The sequence below is a fragment of the Perna viridis genome, chromosome 1 (assembly GCF_037379345.1).
Source record: "Perna viridis isolate PV_CMFRI_1.1 ecotype Kerala chromosome 1, ASM3737934v1, whole genome shotgun sequence".
NCBI lineage: Eukaryota > Metazoa > Mollusca > Bivalvia > Mytilida > Mytilidae > Perna > Perna viridis.
Window position 1 is genome coordinate 11,141,076 of NC_142445.1, and position 18,417 is coordinate 11,159,492.

Consider the following 18,417-nt stretch of genomic DNA (forward strand, 5'->3'; position numbering starts at 1 on the left):
AATATGAAATCTCCTCTTTTTATGCACGCTGCTTGTGTCTAAAAGCAGCAAAGAAGTTCGAGAAAAGTCATATTTTGTAAATAGGATAAGAAGAATTAAAACCGTTTTTTCTATCTTTGAAATGTCAAAATGAGGACAATTTCTGACACTAAATTATGTGACTAAGAACTTTCAAAAATTTTCAAACTTGACGCTCTTATGGGCTTTTGACGTTTAACATTTCGAAAATTGCGCCGTTGGACTCATTAATCCAAGCGTCTTGTATAGTCAGATCTTCAAAATGAGACCAAAATCAGCAATGCGGTACATTTATCCCCTTTTGTTCCCTTACATTTTTTGACATGACTGTACAATTTTTAAAAAATGGCAGTAAGTGGTGTCTTGGGTTTGGATTCTAGATGTAGCATTTGTCTTTCGTGTTATAAAGAGCTAAGACTTTGAATTGTTACCATGTGTTTTGCACTCTATGTCTCAAAACATTAATTGTTGATGAATGTTCTTTCGATTGTCCTTTATGTAGGACCCGGATATCTGTTGACGAGGAAGGTGTAAACAGTTTCAAGTTAAACCCACTTTACAGCAAAAAAATTTCAACAGGAAAATGATATGCCGATCAAAGTGTGTGGTCTATTCGAGGACGAGGAACGTGGTATTGCTTAATGCCTGTATTTAGGTGTGCTTATTCGCAACCTTTGTGAAGAATATCCCATGAGGCTAAAGCAATAAAAAAACCACACAAAATCGAATATCTTACCGTTCCTGATTAAAAAGTTTCATTGAAATCGGAAATTCAGTTATGCACCAAACATAACAAAGAACTTCATATTTTTGCAAACCAAGTAATGAACTTGTCTGCTCTGTTCTGATCAAGATCACAGCAAGCATGACTGTACAGCGATACTCAAATTAGCAGAACTTATGACTTACATATCATAAAGAATGCAGTCTTGTAAAAGCAATTGAATTATTACAAAAAAACTTACTTCAGTGTTATTATGAAAATGGAAATATCTTATTCACCAACCCAGTAGTCAGACTTGTTTGACCTCGAATAATATCACATTTTATTTAACCTATTTATGAAATCTTGCATTATTCCAAATTTGAAAATACGTAAAACACTGAGGCTTCATTCCTTGCATTGCATATGGCAGAACCTTTCGGCGATGGATTTGGCTTCCTCTTTCGATAGATTTGGTTATGAGTACTTCTTGTATACAACTAATATTTTGATTATCATCTTCCTACATACCTGATTTTAATGCTGCCGATGAGAGGTTACTCCTTGAAACACGTGTACAGCATATCGAAAGTTTCAATATAAAAACTGGTATTTTTTGTATTTACCAATATGGCGACACAGTCAGTGCACCATTTTACAAAATCCACAAGATGGCATATAGCTATGGCATGAAAACCGTGCTAGCAAGTTAAATAAACATAAGAAAACTAGCTACGCTACAGAAAACTGTTTGGCCGTTTGTTTCCTTCATGGTGGAAAGTTAGTCGTATTTGAATTGAAAAACAATATATTAAATGAAATCAACGATCTTGGGGAAATGGTGAGAACAATTGAGCACCCGAGTCTTCAATCCGTTTTTCAAGATGTCAAGGCCAATGGTTCAAGTTTTTTTTTCAATTATAACCACAGGCTTTAGATCATTAGCAACAAACAATTATGGACATATTCTAGTGGCTAACTATAATAATCATACTGTTTACCATACTGTTTACCATACTGTTTACTTGTCATCAGAGTTTAGACAATTAAAACGGAATCTTCTTAATAATACTAACAATAGGATAACTTATTCTACTCATATTGGAGTGGATGACTGAGGAAATATTTGGCTAAGCGGAAGGAAAATTCAAAAAATAATGTAAAAGTGTTTTCATACATATGAATAAAGATATAAATCACAACTGTATATTTTTTGTTGATAAATAAGATTGATGAACTGTTATCATTTTTGTCGCCACAACAATCGTGCCAAAACTTCCATCATGCTGTTAAATTCGACATTAAACAAGTTACTTTTATACATCATAAAGTCGTAATTATCACCATTTAATGTAATGTTTTAAACAGTATTTGTCTCGCTATTGTTGTTATTAGAAATCTTTGTATTTTTAGAGACGCCTACACTCATTCAAACAGTGCTCCGTGTCTATGCAACTCCTGTACGGAGTTCTGATTGCCTGCTTAGTTACCGATGGAATTATGCGTCTTCGGCTATATATGTGTTGTTTTGTTATTTCTGCAAACTTTTGCATGTTATGCATTATAAACTGTACAATGGTCCATTCCTCGCTTTGAGGTTTACTTTAAAGTTTAGCAGTGTGCAGAAATTAAGTTCAATTAACATTCAAGGAAATGAAAAAACCAAGTTTATCAACAATAGGAAACGTTAGCCTAGAGCAAGATTAGCGAACTGATCCTTGACAAAAATTCCATGCAATTGTCAAATTAACAGTTTAAAGAAGGAACATCCATATAACAAATGGCAGAAGGCAAAACCCGGAAAGTTGGAATCAACCGCAATGGCCCTGACTTGGTACAGGAATTTCCAATCGAAATAGTTGGTTAAACCAGATTTTAGAACGCGCTTATAAGTTGGTCCTCGCCTAACTATTCACGTAGACTATGAAACAATAGTGAGTAATCAGACGGGAACGAGCTTAAAGCGTGCTAAACCTCCATTTCCCATTATGGTTGGTTGTTCCATCGGGCAAAGTTGGTAAGATCAGTATTCAAAACAGTACACAAGATATATTGGTGATACTTTTAAAATCCATCGTCTATAAACCCTTTTCAGAAACAGAATATTTCTCAATATGATTAGGACATCAGATTAAAACTTTTTTCAGGCAGTTCATGAGACATAATTTTAAACATTGGTACAAAATGCTATATACTACATTTCTAAAAATCAAAATCATTTGATCTCGACATCTCCATTACGTGTATTAACATCCTACAAAAACTTCAAAGCTACAGCTCAAAAATGTACTCCTTTTTACTCAATGAAAGATAAGAACTGCTACTTTCAAACTACTACTTTGCAATATTTTATAAATATCTTGTATATTATTAATTAAGTTTCAGTAGTGCAGCGGCGAAAAAAAATTGGAATCCCTAAAACACCGATGCAGTATTCCTTCTATTAAACATGAGGCTAGAATAATGAGGCTGCTCATTTGAATATTTGGTAGAATTCTTCGGTGCTGACTTTGGCTTCCTATTTCGATTTTTAGTTTTGAGTGTTAATTTTTGAACTTCCTATGTATTTGTTTCAAATGCTGACAATGGGAGGTAATACCCATTGAAACACGTGTACAGCATATCCAAAATTTCATTAACCCTGCACGCCTCTATTATGGATATTAAAGCTGCCAAGTTCGACTATCTCTATTTCTTTTTTTATTAACAAATTCTAACTCTTTTTGCCATTCACGTTTCCATTATGTGTATAAGCATCCAACAAAATTTAAAAGTAGTAGCTTAAAAACAGAGGGAGGAGATAGTCGGATAAGCACGTACCCGCTATCAATATAGACAGCCAGGATTAAAATTAATATGCCAACTGACTTTTAGTCACGATATAAAAAGATCTTTTAGCTTTCTCATTTTGTATTACAGGTGTGTGTTTTCTTGGATAACACAATTACACCATTGCTTATATTTGGTAATTGCAGGAGGTAAATTTAGTTACAGCAACATAGAATTTGAATTAATTAAGATGGTCTCCGTTTTAAATGATTATTCAAGGTACAAAGATTGCAATATTAACTTAACTCACGACAGAAATGACGGAAGAACCAGGTCATGATCTAGACACCAAATGCAGCTTTATGCCTATCACTTTTTACCGAACCGAGACTTCAAGACTGTTATCGTGTGTTCTGCTCTAAGTGTATAGAGAAACATACTGATCAATCAAACAGATCCTGTTTTGTAAAACACCAAAAACGCTTAGCTGGATTATAATGTACAAGCCCATAGTTCTAAGCAGGCTTGTCACTCCACAAGTCACATTATTATGACCCAAAGACATGCAGTTGTGTTGCAATCACTCAATGACCTGTTGGATCGATAGGCAATGACTTTAATATTTTACGGTCTTTGGTATGTGTAGACTAGGACCATTACCACTACCTCCAGCACTAGGTGGGCAAACTATCACGAGTCTAGAACCACCTGGCCCTGCACATTTCTATTATATTTATAAGCATTGTACAAAATTTTGTAGTAGCTTAAAAGAAGAGGGAGAAGATAGACAAAAATGAATCCGCTACCCATATGGATGGAGCTCTGATCTTGACTCCAAATGCAGCATTTGTCTGTCCCTTTAAATGAACCGAGACTTTTAGACTTTTATCATATGTTCTGCTCTCCGTGTATAGAAAAACATCCATAATAACTGTTTTGTGTGTCCTCTCTGTAGTACAACATGTTTCATTAGCAACGAGGAGCAAGTAAATTAAGGTCTTATCCGTATAATACTACGATTTCAAATCATGATTGCAATGCAATAGTAATTAATTGTGACTTGTGCAAAGACGAGAATACGGCAATTGCAAAATGCATTGACTTCAATGCGAACTTGTGTTCGATGTGTCATGACTACCATCGTAAATCTAAGTCCTGGGATAATCGCGGTATAAATCTTTTGGAAACCACAGCGAACACTTTGGATTCTTCTTGTATCAAAGCCAATGATGAAATATGCAACAAACATAAAAAGGAACTTGTTCTGTTGAGTAAGCCCTGCAACTTGGCAATTTGTCAAGATTGTGTCCAAGAATCTCATCAACAGCACAATACCAAAGAACTTACAGCACTAGCAGTCGAGAGTCGATATTCGTTACAAGTTCGAAAAACGAATTTAAAAAGTAGAATATCTTCCATAGAAGACAAGTTAGACCGAGTTAGGCAAGAAGAACAGGTGTTTTGCAAGAAGACAGAAATTGTCCAGAAAGATTTAAAAGTTCACGCGTCACATTTTAAAGAATTTTTTTGCAAAGCAATAGATAATTTTGTGGATGCAAAGTTGCGTACAATAGAATTAGAAAAAAGGTAAAAACCTGAAAAGTATTTAAACCATTCTGGACGAGAATGAAACCAAACATCTGTCGCTTTGTAGTCTGGTAATAACCTCGGATAAAATATTATCCGACTCGACGCTTTCTCATATCGACCTTTTTGAACACTCGCGACTGATCCGGGCACAGATTGATAAGTGTCTTTCCAATGTAGAGCCTATTATTACGTCCACTCTAACCATATCGCAAATCAAGTTTATGAAGAAAGCTTACAACGAAACAAAAGCTGAGAGATATATTTGGGGAACTTCAGATTGAAACTTGTAAAGTCGAATTAGAAGAAAACGTGATAGATCTTCAAATACCAGTATCAGATGTCCTTGCCCCCAAACAGAGGAGCGCCCAAATAAATAGCACTTTCACAAATATTTTTGGATCTAACAGCATTACAGCGTGGGTTATCACAAACAACTTAGGAAGTCTCTATCGGTCAAATGACAATTGATTGAAAGGCGTACACTGGAAATAAACTTTTTCTTTCTGCGAAAAAGAAGTGATTTGTGGATTTGGAGAGATAACTGTGTAAAAAATTGGAAAGAAGATGGGGAAAATAAGGGAAATTATGTATTATCAGATGACAAGGTGCCTGTATATTTTCCCTAAATGGAAATTTGCTTGTTTTAATAAAAGAAGAGATTTTTCTCGAATTAAATGAACTTGGTGAAATTGACAACAAATTGACCATACAAGCCTAAAATCGTGTTTGCAAAACGTTATTCTTACAAAAATAAAGTCAAAACAAGACATGGTTACTTTGCGACTTGTTGTAAAAGTGACCAAGTGATTCTAGCAGACAATAAGGGGAAAATACCTAACGCCGAATTTACCAGTTTATGCACCGATAATTACGGTGACTTGTTAGTATCAGACTATAATAACAATATCATATGCATGCTAAATGAAGATGCAAGTTATTCAAGAATTATCGTAGATTGTGACAAAATACACGGCCCGATGCATGTGGATATTGACGAATGTGGATAAATAATTTCAACAGATGTAATGGAAAGGGATCGTGTTATAAAGAAATAACTGTTTATTCTTATCTTTGGAAAGTGAATACAGTTTGACTAAAAAAAAAATTAAAAAAAACTTTAATACGTTTACACAAGTAAACGTTATGATAAAATTTATTTTACAATCGTTAACATAACTACGCCCTTGCTATTTTGCCAGATAATCTATCTGGTAAATTGTTCACAAGATGCCAATAAATAGAACATACAACTTACCGTTTGTAATCTTCTATTTAGAAACCAAAAGGTCGATGTCTTTGTTGGTAGGCCATAGGTCCTTGTGGATATCCATCAGCCTAGTGCATGTAGCTTGTATTATAGATTGAAATTAGTTGTAGCACAAAATTCGAAGGAATGAACTAAAACCCCGAGGCTTCATTCTTTTTAAAACACATGGTGGAATTTCTCAGTGCTGGATTTCTGTTGTGTGTACTTCTTATATAAAATTAACTTTTGAATCTTGAACTTCCGATGTATGTTCAGTTCTAATGCTGCTGATGATATAGTTACTCCTCAAAACTAGTGTATTGCAGAGCGGAATGAATTTGCAATACACAAATGATTGATATCTTGTATTTATATAGTTCAATTCTTAGTTAGCGCAAACTTAAAGCTAAATCTTAACTCGAAAACTAAGTATTAATACCATGCAACGAACAATAAATGAACGATGACACGGAGATAAATGGGAATAAATGAGCAACTCTACCACTTAACAAGAACTGGGAGTATAGACCATGATCACTGATAGGGTAAAAAAACTCTGTTTTTTCTAGAAACGTCATACAAACAGAATTTTTTAAGTTAACACTTATAATTTAGGAACGATTGTTTCTAATCAAACTTTTAATTGCCGATATTTCATGTTTGTCTGAACAAGGACATATGCCCAATCTAACAGAGCCTGCTCCATAATAGGCCAAAACGCTGAGCTGATTTTTTTTTAAATGTGCTAACCCACAGTTCTAAGTAACTGCCCATGGAAAGGCTTGTCAGTCCACTAGTTACATTATTCTGACCCCAAGACAACCAGTCGTGTTGCAATCTCTTAATACTACCTGGTTCGATGATAAGCAGTGCCCACCATATTTTACAGTCTTTTGTACAAGTAGACTGGGACCCTAACCACGACCTCCCACACTTTAGGTGGGCACACTATAACGAGACTACTTAGATTGATAAAAGAACCACCTTATTCAACTAAGACAATGTTATGCATGCTTGAGTGATTGAATAGAAAAAAAAATTAAAAGTTACAAATTTTGAAAACAAAATTATGACCATTTACACTTGATATTGACCAAAATGAGCTATATACAAAACTAGAATATGCTGTAGTACATGAACACACACTGCATTATGACAAACAAGATAAAAAAGTTTTTAAAGTTATTGATAGATTGCCTTTGGAAGACATAGGTGACTAAATTATATATCAAACTCAACTGTAACTCACCATTGTATAAATCATAACAAACTATTCAACAATAAGTTTATTAATAACTTACTTCAATAACACACACCTTAGAATTGCTTGCAATGATGCTAATATGTACAATATACAGACTTTACATATCACAGATTAAAGGGGACACAATTCAAATCAAGGGGAAGCGAGGGTTTAAATGCTAACCATGTAAATACTTTCCTTTAAGCTCTGTTAAGACAATTACTGTGAAATAAAAATGGTTTGTCATGAGGAATTTTCACCTCAAAACAACATACATGAAATGGTAAAATTCTTAGGTAACTAAATAGCAGAAAGAATTTTGAATAAGCAAGAAATTTGTGAGCATTGGCTCACTAGTAATATCCCCCCCCACCTTTCATCCACAATATAAAAAAAATAATCGAAGTCCTCGGTAAACAGGCAGTTGTTGTCAATTTTTTTCCGAAAATGGATACCACTATATGGCATACATACAAGAAGAATGTGTTAAAATCTCAGTAGTTGCTGAGAAAACTTTGACAGAAAAAAAGTGTTATGACCACACATAGAAAAAATGGATAAGAGTAAAGCAGTACACACTTCTCCTACTGTGCAGGGTACAACTACACCTGAAACTGACTTATTATGTATATATTTCATCAGACCATATCTGTATTGGCATATAGAAAATTAAAGTAAAGAAAGAACTCATTCAATTATGTATGATCTTATCTGATTTTTGCAATATGTGTATGAAACATACACAAACAAAAATTATGTCTATTTTTTCTTGTTGCAGTGACCTTAAAAAAATTTAAAAGATGTAGTTCATGTTTATAGCTATTGCTTTCATTTCCTTCAAAGATCAAGTTCATCTTATTATTTTTCTTCTTGCAAAATTTAAAAACAATATAAATCTTCAGCATTAATGCTTTCAATTGAGTACTAAGTATTTCATCAATTAAAAATCTAATTACATTAAATGAAGCTTAAAAGAATAACCAGTCTTTTGGATACAAAACTGAATTCAATTTAGAAGTATCAGGCTTAACAGTAGACCAATCAAAATCTAAATAAATGATTTTTTTAAATCAAGTTGTAACACTATGCAACAACCATTAAATTTACTATTAGTACAAATGTGTGAGTGTCAGTGATATTATGACAATTCAAAATCTTCTTGAAAAGTAATTAGTACCAAAAAGTACATGAAATTCCATTGAGAGAGTTTCTCTTTCAGTACTAGCATTTAGGCACATAGAACTTTAATTTCTTAATAGTTCTTAGTTCTGAGATTCTAACAATGGACAATGGTTCTCTATCTAAAAACTATCTTCTTCTAATATTATTCTTACTGATATATATGTAGCAGATTATATTATTATTAAATAAATAAAACTACATATTTACATTTGTTCATATATAAATAGATATAGATGGATTGCTATGGAGTATACTGTATATTTCATTTGATATTTAGTCATTGCACAGTGACAGGTTACTAGTTTATCAATTTACCACAATAAAGAGAAACAAAACTTCTTAACCTGAATTCATTATATGTTCTGGGATGAGAGCCACAAAACTTAAAAATACTTTTCAGAGAATATTCTCAACTTCCATGGCAACTCCAATCAAAGTCTTTGAAATTGATGATGTCACAGTTGAGAATTTTCTAAGACTTATATAATTCTTCCAAGCCTTGTAGCACTGGGCCTGTATACTGGAGAATCAAAATCCAATGTGTATATTTATGATGGTAATTAATGTGTTTTCTACAATGCACAATAATTGTGTTCAACTTTAAACTGGTCTGTATATTGGCTAAAATAAAAAGTGTGCTTTTAACCATTTATTCACAAGACAATCACATTAATTGCTATACCATTATCACAATGACTTCTGAAATACCAGTATACTTGACTAGATTTATCTATTTTTTTTTCATTTTTCATGTTTCAGTCTATTAATGAAATAAGAAAATGTGTTAATTGATTGCTTGAACCTGATATGAAATGAAAAGTGGTAGATAGGAAAATTTAAAACTTCCTATCAAATTTTAATTTTATTCGATCTAGACCGAAAAACATTGTTTGCTTGGTAAGTTTTTCTGCCATAGGGAAGTGTTTGAATTTTTATGGATTGGTTCCTAACAGCCGTAAATAAAGTTTTAAGAGTGTTTTAAAAGCATTTGTGTATAAGTAAAAAAGGGGAGAAAAACTGAACACCACCATTATTAAATAACCAAGTTCATTCATTCATAATGAGCTTATAAAAAGTAAAAGAAACACTGATATATAATTAATGGCATGAATTTTAAACACTCTGTAACAAAGATATAAATCATCAAGCACTATATCGGACTTCTGATAACAAATAACAAAACCTTAACAATACAAACAGTATTACTGTGTCTAAAGAATGTAACAACTGAGTGACAAGATCACCAGAAAAGTAACTCTGAAGAACACCATGAATTATTTTCTAAACTCTGCAGGAAAATTATAACAGCACAGAGTTCATCTTTCTTCTTCAAATTTTGTTATGATACCATCTAAAGCAACATTATCAAAGGTAAATTATAATGAAACCAGGAAGTGATATTTTAGTAACTTGACAGATATTTGCAGAGAAATTAGGCCATATTCCTCTTGTATTGTTTCTTAATGCATAAAATATACTAAAATGTGTCTAGACATGCACAAGTAGATGAAACTGCCCACTAATGACATCCCATGGATTTTGACATACCAAACAGAAGTCTGAAGTCCTACAAGACCCAAATTTTTTGACACACTAAAACTGTTTTCAGGGCTGGTAACAAAAATGAAAAAAATGATGTTGGATTTCCATATTGGATGACTTATACAAAATTGTACCTTTCTCAAAACACACTTGTTATCATAACTATATAAAAGTGATTTTCTTTAAGCAGTTAAATATATACTAAACCCAAGTACTTTCCCACAGTTTTACAAGACTCACAAAACACAATTTTGCCTCCATATAATGCTGGAATATATAAATAAAGTGTAAAGTGTCTGCTAAAAAATGCATTGAACAAGAAAATCATTCATAAAAGCTTAAAATACACACACCCACACATGTACAGCAAATACCAGGAAAAAAATACTGAATGTAACATCATTTGAGGATACTAGATGTGTGGGTAAAAACAATATCTAGGTTTAATGGTACCTGTGAAATGTCTATATTCTATTGAAGTATTAGACATTTGAGGAATTTTACAAATGATGAAATCTATGAAGCAGGATCATTTTACCGAACCTTGAAATATTGGGGTCTGCAAACTAAAATCCTTCAACTGTAAGACACGATGAAACATATCAAGAACAATGACAGTTATTAAATACATGCAAAAATATTAACATAATTCTAAACCTTACAAGCCCCTGTTCTCTATGACTAAAATGCTCAACCAAGCTTGCAAATAGCAAAATCATATGAATGAATAGACTTCTGAAATGAAAATTCAGCAAACTTACAAAAATGGACAAAAACCAACATACTTTTTGCAGAAACAACATTAAATGCTTTTTTTTACCATACAGACAATAAAACTCAATTCAACCTAACAGTACTGTGAAAAAATTTCCATAGTATACCTATTTTCATTTTCTTTGTTGTTTACAAAAAATGACACAAATACTTGATGTTTTTACTTAACAGACAAATCTTGAAGTCATATAAAATTCACCAATTAAAAAGAAGGACAACTTGAAATGTGGCATCTCCTTGTCATGTCAAAAGTTGACAATGACTTTATTGCTATTTTTGACAGATAGAGGAATGCAGTAGCGACTTTGTATCCACTTTTGCAATTTTGTTTGAAAGGGAGAGACAAAAACCAATGAAGTGTTCTGAAAACAAGAGGCTGCCAGGAGCCTGAATCACTCACCTGGTTAAATTTTGCCTTTCAAGGGCAATAAATTACACAAGAAGTTGTCCAACAATTTTGACTCAAGAAAACTTTAATAGGACTTATCATAACGATCATTTCAGCAAATGAAAGTCTAAATCTACCATAGTTTTCAAGATATTGGCTGAAAACTGTAAAAAAAACCCTGTCATTTTCCCCTGTCAAGGGCAATAACTCTTATAAGAAGGCATCTGACAAATTTTATGCCAGAAGACTTTTGTAGTCCTAAAAATAAGGATTGTTTCAGCTATTGAAAGAATTTGAATAAACTTGATGGTTTTGGAGATATATGCAAAAAACTACTGTCTGACCCCTATGTTCTATTTTTAGTAACAGCAGCCATGTTTTTCAAAAAAAGATAAAAAAACCCCACATCAGTTCTATGCAGGATACCCCAAAGAACACTCATACTGAGTTTTGTTTCAATTGGTAAAATAGTGTCAGAGGAGAAGATTTTTGAAAGAAATAACATTAAAAATAGCAAAAAACTTTAAAAAAGGGCAATAACTCCAACATGGCTTAATAGATTAAAATGAAAATTTTACCACAGATTGATCTCATCATGCTGAAAACTTTTACCCATGTCAGAATTTGGCTAAACCTAACGGTATTGGAGATATATGTAAAAAAACTTCTGTCTGACCCCTATGTTCTATTTTAAGTAATGGCGGCCATGTTTTTGGACAAATTAAAAATCCCACAACAGTTCTATACAGGATACCCCAAGGAACATTCATATCAAGTTTGGTTCTAATCAGTCAAGTAGTTTCAGAGGAGAAGAGTTTTGTATAATTGTTAACGACCACGATGGATGCAAAGTGATGGCAATAGCTCATATGGCCTTTGGCAAGGTGAGCTAAAAAGAAAATTAATACATTTACCCATGATTGAAATTTTCCTTCACAGTACATTTTTGTATTATATTCATAATTCTCAAGAAATTATTCAAACTTGCACAACCAGTACACAAAGTACTTAATAAACAAGAATGCCCTATTTAAATGATTAAGCTTCTGAGTCATCTACTGCTCCATCATCCTCTTGTCCTACATTTAAATCTTTAACATTTTGTGTTATTTGTGTCTCTACATTGTTAAAATCCTCTACAGCATCATCATCTTCTTCAGCAGCAGTAAGAACCAAGTATTTTCCATCAGGAGAAAGTGGAAGTTTGTTAAGTTCATCATCTGAATCAGCATCTTCAAGATTTTGTATATTTTGTAACAAAATGTTCTTTTCTTGGGCTTTAACTTTCTTGATCTTGTCCACAGCTTTCTTCTCCTGCAAGTAAATAAATGGTAAATGTGGGTAAATATACCATACAATTTTACCATTGTAACACAATACACATTCATGATATTTATCTCTCTTGACATATATTTTATTTGTCACAGAAATGACTGTGCCTGGAACAGTGAGTATCTGCTTTCATTGAAAATTAGTCAACATTTCTTCTGGGACAATTTGTTTGCCTAAAAATCTGATATTTTCCATATAATGACACTATGGTAAAAAAAGGTCAGCATATTTATACATGGTCACAAATAAAGTCTTGACATGCTGAGACAAAAAACAGAATATCTAAATGAGAAAATTCAAACACTGGACACACTTACATGTAAAAAGACTAGAGGCTCAAGAGAGCCTGAATCGCTCACATGCTTAACCATTTGCTCAGACCCATCGAAATTTTTTTAAGCACATCTGACATTCGGTCAGACACAAGGTGATGACTTGTCTGACCGAACGACAATTTGTCTGACCGAAAAAACTCTGAACAATTTATCAACACGCTAACATTTTTGATGGGGGGTGGGAATATCCAAGTACATTTTATTATCAAGCTGATTTTAAAACTACTGGGTATGGGCTCTTGAATTTGTTAATTTGTCACCATTATTCATTTTGGCTAGAGTGTATCTGATGAGTCTTCATAAACGAAACATGTGTACTTTGTTTTGAGTTCTTTGTATTATATATTGTGGATTTTTTAAATTTGAAATAAAGTATTGTTATTAAATTATAAAATCTATTCTCAATCTCTGGCATAAAACATAATCATTTCAAAATTCAACATTTCATCTTGATAGTCAAAACATTCACTGTCTTCATAATCATCATCATTGTCAAATGAAAATTTGTTTTATCAGATGTTCAATTATTAATCTTTATCAATTTCGATGTAAAAGAAATATACTTTATTATTTTTTTCATTATTATTTTGACAATATAATAACAGCATGTTTCACATGTAAACGAGTAGCGAGACAACGGAAGGGACGATATATCAAAGGACGAAATGATGTGTAGCGAATGAACCGGAAGTTACATATTATTATTTACAATCAAATTGATTGACTATCTCGCTAGACTGTAGACTAATTCACGTAATTATTAAAACGTTCTAGTTTTATTATTCACAAAAACCACTTCAGTTTTGAGAAAATCTTCTTTAACGTAAGAAAAAAACATCGGACACCCGGGCCGACAAGCAACGTGTATTTACCGGACCCGGGACAATTTTACCGGACAGGTCCGATGGTCCGGCAGGTTTCGATGGGTCTGTTTGCTTATTTGAAAAACTTGAGGAATGAGACAGGCTAAGTTAAAATCAACTAAATTGTCAAATGCAAGAAATGCTTTTCATAGCATTTTCATTACCTGAACCAGAATTTTGCTAAAGGCAACAATTTTTGAATTTTTTTTCAAAACCTGTCTTATGACCCCCTAAGTTCCATTTTTAGTATAGGCAGCCATATCTATTCATTAATTAAAAATCACTACAATCATTTTGAGCACAATGCACTAAACAACTATTATGCTTATTTTCATTCAATGATCTTAAATGGTTTTAGAGAAGATTTTCAAAGTTGTACATGTGAAAAAAAACCAAAAAAAACAACAAAACTGTAAGGGGTCTTAACTCCTACATTAGTCAATGAATGGTTTTGAAAATTTCGGCATAGGTCCTTCTCATGATGCTTAACAATTTTACCCTATGCCAGAAATTTGCTAAATGCATGAATCAACAATCCCAACTGTCAATTTGTGTGGGATACCCTAAGGAACATATATGTCAACTTCCACTGAATTCTGTGCAATGGATTTTGAGAAGATTTTCAAAGTTGCACATGCGAAAAATGCGTAAAAAACTGTTTCAAGGGCTGTAACTCCTACATCAGTTGACCAATCGTTTTGAAAATTTTGGCATAGGTCCATCTCATGATGCTGAACAATATTACTCCAGCAAGAAATTTGCTAAAGGCAATGGTTTTTGAGTTATTTGCAAAAAACTGCCGTCTGACCCCTATGTTCTATTTTTAGTAACGGCGGCCATGTTTTTTCATGGATCAAAAATTTCAACAATCATTTTGTGCAGAACACCCTAAGGAACAATCATGCCAAGTTTAAAACCTGTCAATTCAGTAGTTTCAGAAGAGAAGATTTTTAAAAATTTGTCCATGACAACGACGACGGATGCCAAGTGATGGCATAAGCTCACTTGGCCTTCAGCAAGGTGAGCTAAAAAAAAATGGCAATATGGAAACTACTGATGTTAGAAAACCTTAAGGTATAAGATAGTACCTTTAGAACAAAATCTGCAAGCATTTAATATAAAATATTTTTTTTATATTTATATAATTCATTGAATTTAAGAAAGTAGTTTTGAGGAACTGACCCATCACTACAAAAAAACTCCACTTAATGTCTTGAAATATGTAAGTTCTATGAAGTTCAAGTGATATATTATGTCTTCTTATTTTGATTTAAATCTTTAACAGGTAGGTGGATATGGATATAATTTAGAAGAATAAAATTGCTACATTTTGATCAATGTTCTTATTGCTACATTGTGTTTATAAAAAATCAACATTTCTGTTGTCATAATTTTATATAGGTAGTATTTAGTTAAGACTTGTTAATATATAATATGTAGCAGTATATACATTTTTTGTATTGTATAAAGCTTATAATAGTACAAGTAGCAAAAAAACAGAGAAGAAACAATCATGCGATAGATCCAGGTACTAGCATGTAAGTTAACTTTTAGAAAAAAAAATGCTGCATACAAAAATTGACTCCAATATTATTGAGCATTGTCAAGTTAAAACCTACTGATGGTAGCCAATCTAATCAAATTTTGGTTAAAATTACATTGGTATAGACAGGTAATGGGTTTACCCAGGTTAAAAATACACTTAAACTGATATAAAGGGACTTTGAAAGTATTTGGTCTACACAGGTTTTGGTTTATTCAGAGTTCAGTTTAGACAGATTACACTGCATTATTTACTGCATAAATGATACAGTTCATGTATTTATATATAGTATTATTGGTTAAGGTTTTCCATATTGGCTGAGTTATTGATCCAAGGCTAATCATATTGGACTGAGGCGTAGCCAAAGTCCAATATTGCTACCCAAGGACCAATAACTCAGCCAATATGGACAACCTAACATAATTATACCTTTATTGACTAACTAGGCCAATATGGATTTTAACCAGGCAAATATGACATATTGGACAGATTAATCCTGTATTGGATGGCTAAATCCTGTATTGGTCTGCTATCTAAGATCAAGTTTTTGAGAAAAAAAAACAATAAGATTTCAATTTTTGCCTCAAACTTTTATTTTGAACCCTTTGGACCTTGACATGGACCAATTAACACTGGACCCCAAAAAAACTAAAATAAATAAACCCTATTAGATTCAATATATGGAAGAACCCAAAGGAATGTTTTTCTTTGTTTTTAGTTTTTCTGAAATCAAACAAAGTTTCATTTTTGGACCCAACTTTGGACAAATTAAAATAACCAAAATGCAGCATTGTAAAGAACCATACAAAATGTGGATTTTTCCCAAATTCCTAAAACCCTCAAAACAATCCTTAACCTTCTTCCACATTGTCAGAGAGATCCCTACATTTATACTCAAATCACTGTCTAGGAAACCAAATGTATATTACGCCAAAGTCCGTCCTTTAAACCTGTTAGATCTGAACCTCTTCACGGTGAGAATCGGAAATTTATACACATCCCATTTTCCAACAAAGGAATAGATGCTCTTAACATCAGCAATATTCTTCATCGTAAAGCGGTAGTTTCCAAAATTTCACCATATTTCAAAAATCAATCTGTTCCTATAGTCTCTTACAGCTACACTAAGATAATAAGTAGTAAAAAGACATTGCAGAATCTAAACATTAAGGAATACTTAAAATCCCCTCTGACATGTGACTGTGCTTCTTTTTTTAATAACAGTCCTTCTGGCCATGTCATCACTGGACATTTGAATATCATTGAGAATGAACTCCTCAGTTTCTCATGGTCCAAAATTCGGAGAATCACAGCGCCTTAATTGGAAACTTAATTTCAAAACTATAATGGATGCCAGATCATGGATAAAGAGAGAGACAAGGACCAAGAATCAGAAATCGAGTCCTTGTCAGATTGGATACGTGCCATCTAATCGTTGGTACGGAATCGTATTGACAATCTCCAGAAATGTGTCGATAAAAGACCCAAGTCCGAATTCAACGATCGTGAGGCAATTGAACGATACATGAGAAATGTGTCATCAAAATGTGTGGACAAAGTTTCGAACAACATTGTATTTGTTTGTAAAGCGCATTACTTCAGTTGCCTTATTACAGAATTAGGCAATGATAGTAACATTCCAGGTTGTGCCACATACAAATGTACTACTTCTAAAAAGAAAGATGAAATTCTAAACAACTAGAAGTCCTTCATGTCTTTTCTCAACATCGAAACAAAATTTGAGGACTTACCTTACTTGTATTGGATTCCCAAACTCCTTAAGAATCCATACAAAGAAAGGTATATAACTGGATCTTCATCTTGCTCCACGAAGAAGATGTCAGTTCATCTTACAAAGATATTGTCTGCAGTTAAGAATGGACAGCAATCTTATTAAAATACCTCCTACTCTCGTAGCGGCATTAATCATATGTGGACACATTCTAAAGACTAACTTCAAAACCTAAAATCCTGCAGTTTTTCGGAAATTATTTCTCTCCAATTTTTTTTACTTCTCAACTCTTCACACTACATTACCACATGAAAAATCGAAATCTCGTAAATCTTTAACTATTTCAAAATTTATGTTGTCCTCGGTTACAAATCCACATACTTTTCTAAAACATCGTAGAAGGCAAAGTGTGCTACACAGAAAAGCAGGTTTGCGATATGCTTGATTTCCTTATTGATAACATATTTGTCACATTTGGAAGAGCTATTTTATTCAACAACAAATTGGCATTCCAAAGGGCACTAACTGTACTCCTATCCTGGTCGATTTGTTTTTATATTCATATGAGACTGAATTCCTTAAGAACCTTGTAAAGAATAAAAATTTAAAAGATGCTAAATCATATAACTTTACATAAAGATATATTGATGATGTATTGTCCATCAACGTACCTTCTTTTGGTAAATGGTTACCGTCAATATATCCATCAGAGCTCGAGATATTGGAGACTCCCGAAACAGCCTGTTCTGCATCTTTTTTTTACCTACATCTCGAATTCGACAACAGTGGTCAACTCGCACTAAGATTTATGATAAAAGAGACGACTTTAATTTTAATAAAATTTCCTTTTCTGTGCAGCTATATCCCTGCATATGGTGTTTATATTTCATAATTGATTCGCTACGCTAGAGCAAGTACTAACTACTCGGATTTCCTTGAACGTCATAAATATCCGCGTAACAGACTCCTGAATCAAGGATATGAAGAAATGCGTCTTAAAAAGTCTCTTACCAAATTATTTTTTAGAAATCAGTCCTCAGTTTCTTCTTAAACAATGAGTAATGATTGTTGTTTTTTAATCATCACTATCGTCATGCCGCAATGGGAGAGGGGAAGTTTAGCGCCCTGTAAAACCTAGATTTAACCCACCATTTCGT

General features: G+C 33.0%; 1 protein-coding gene across 1 annotated transcript in view; it reads left to right on the top strand.

The window, feature by feature from the left end:
• Nucleotides 1-18,417, top strand: part of LOC148627234 (uncharacterized) — a 61,973-nt gene that overhangs the window by 27,088 nt on the left and 16,468 nt on the right. The window lies entirely within an intron of this gene.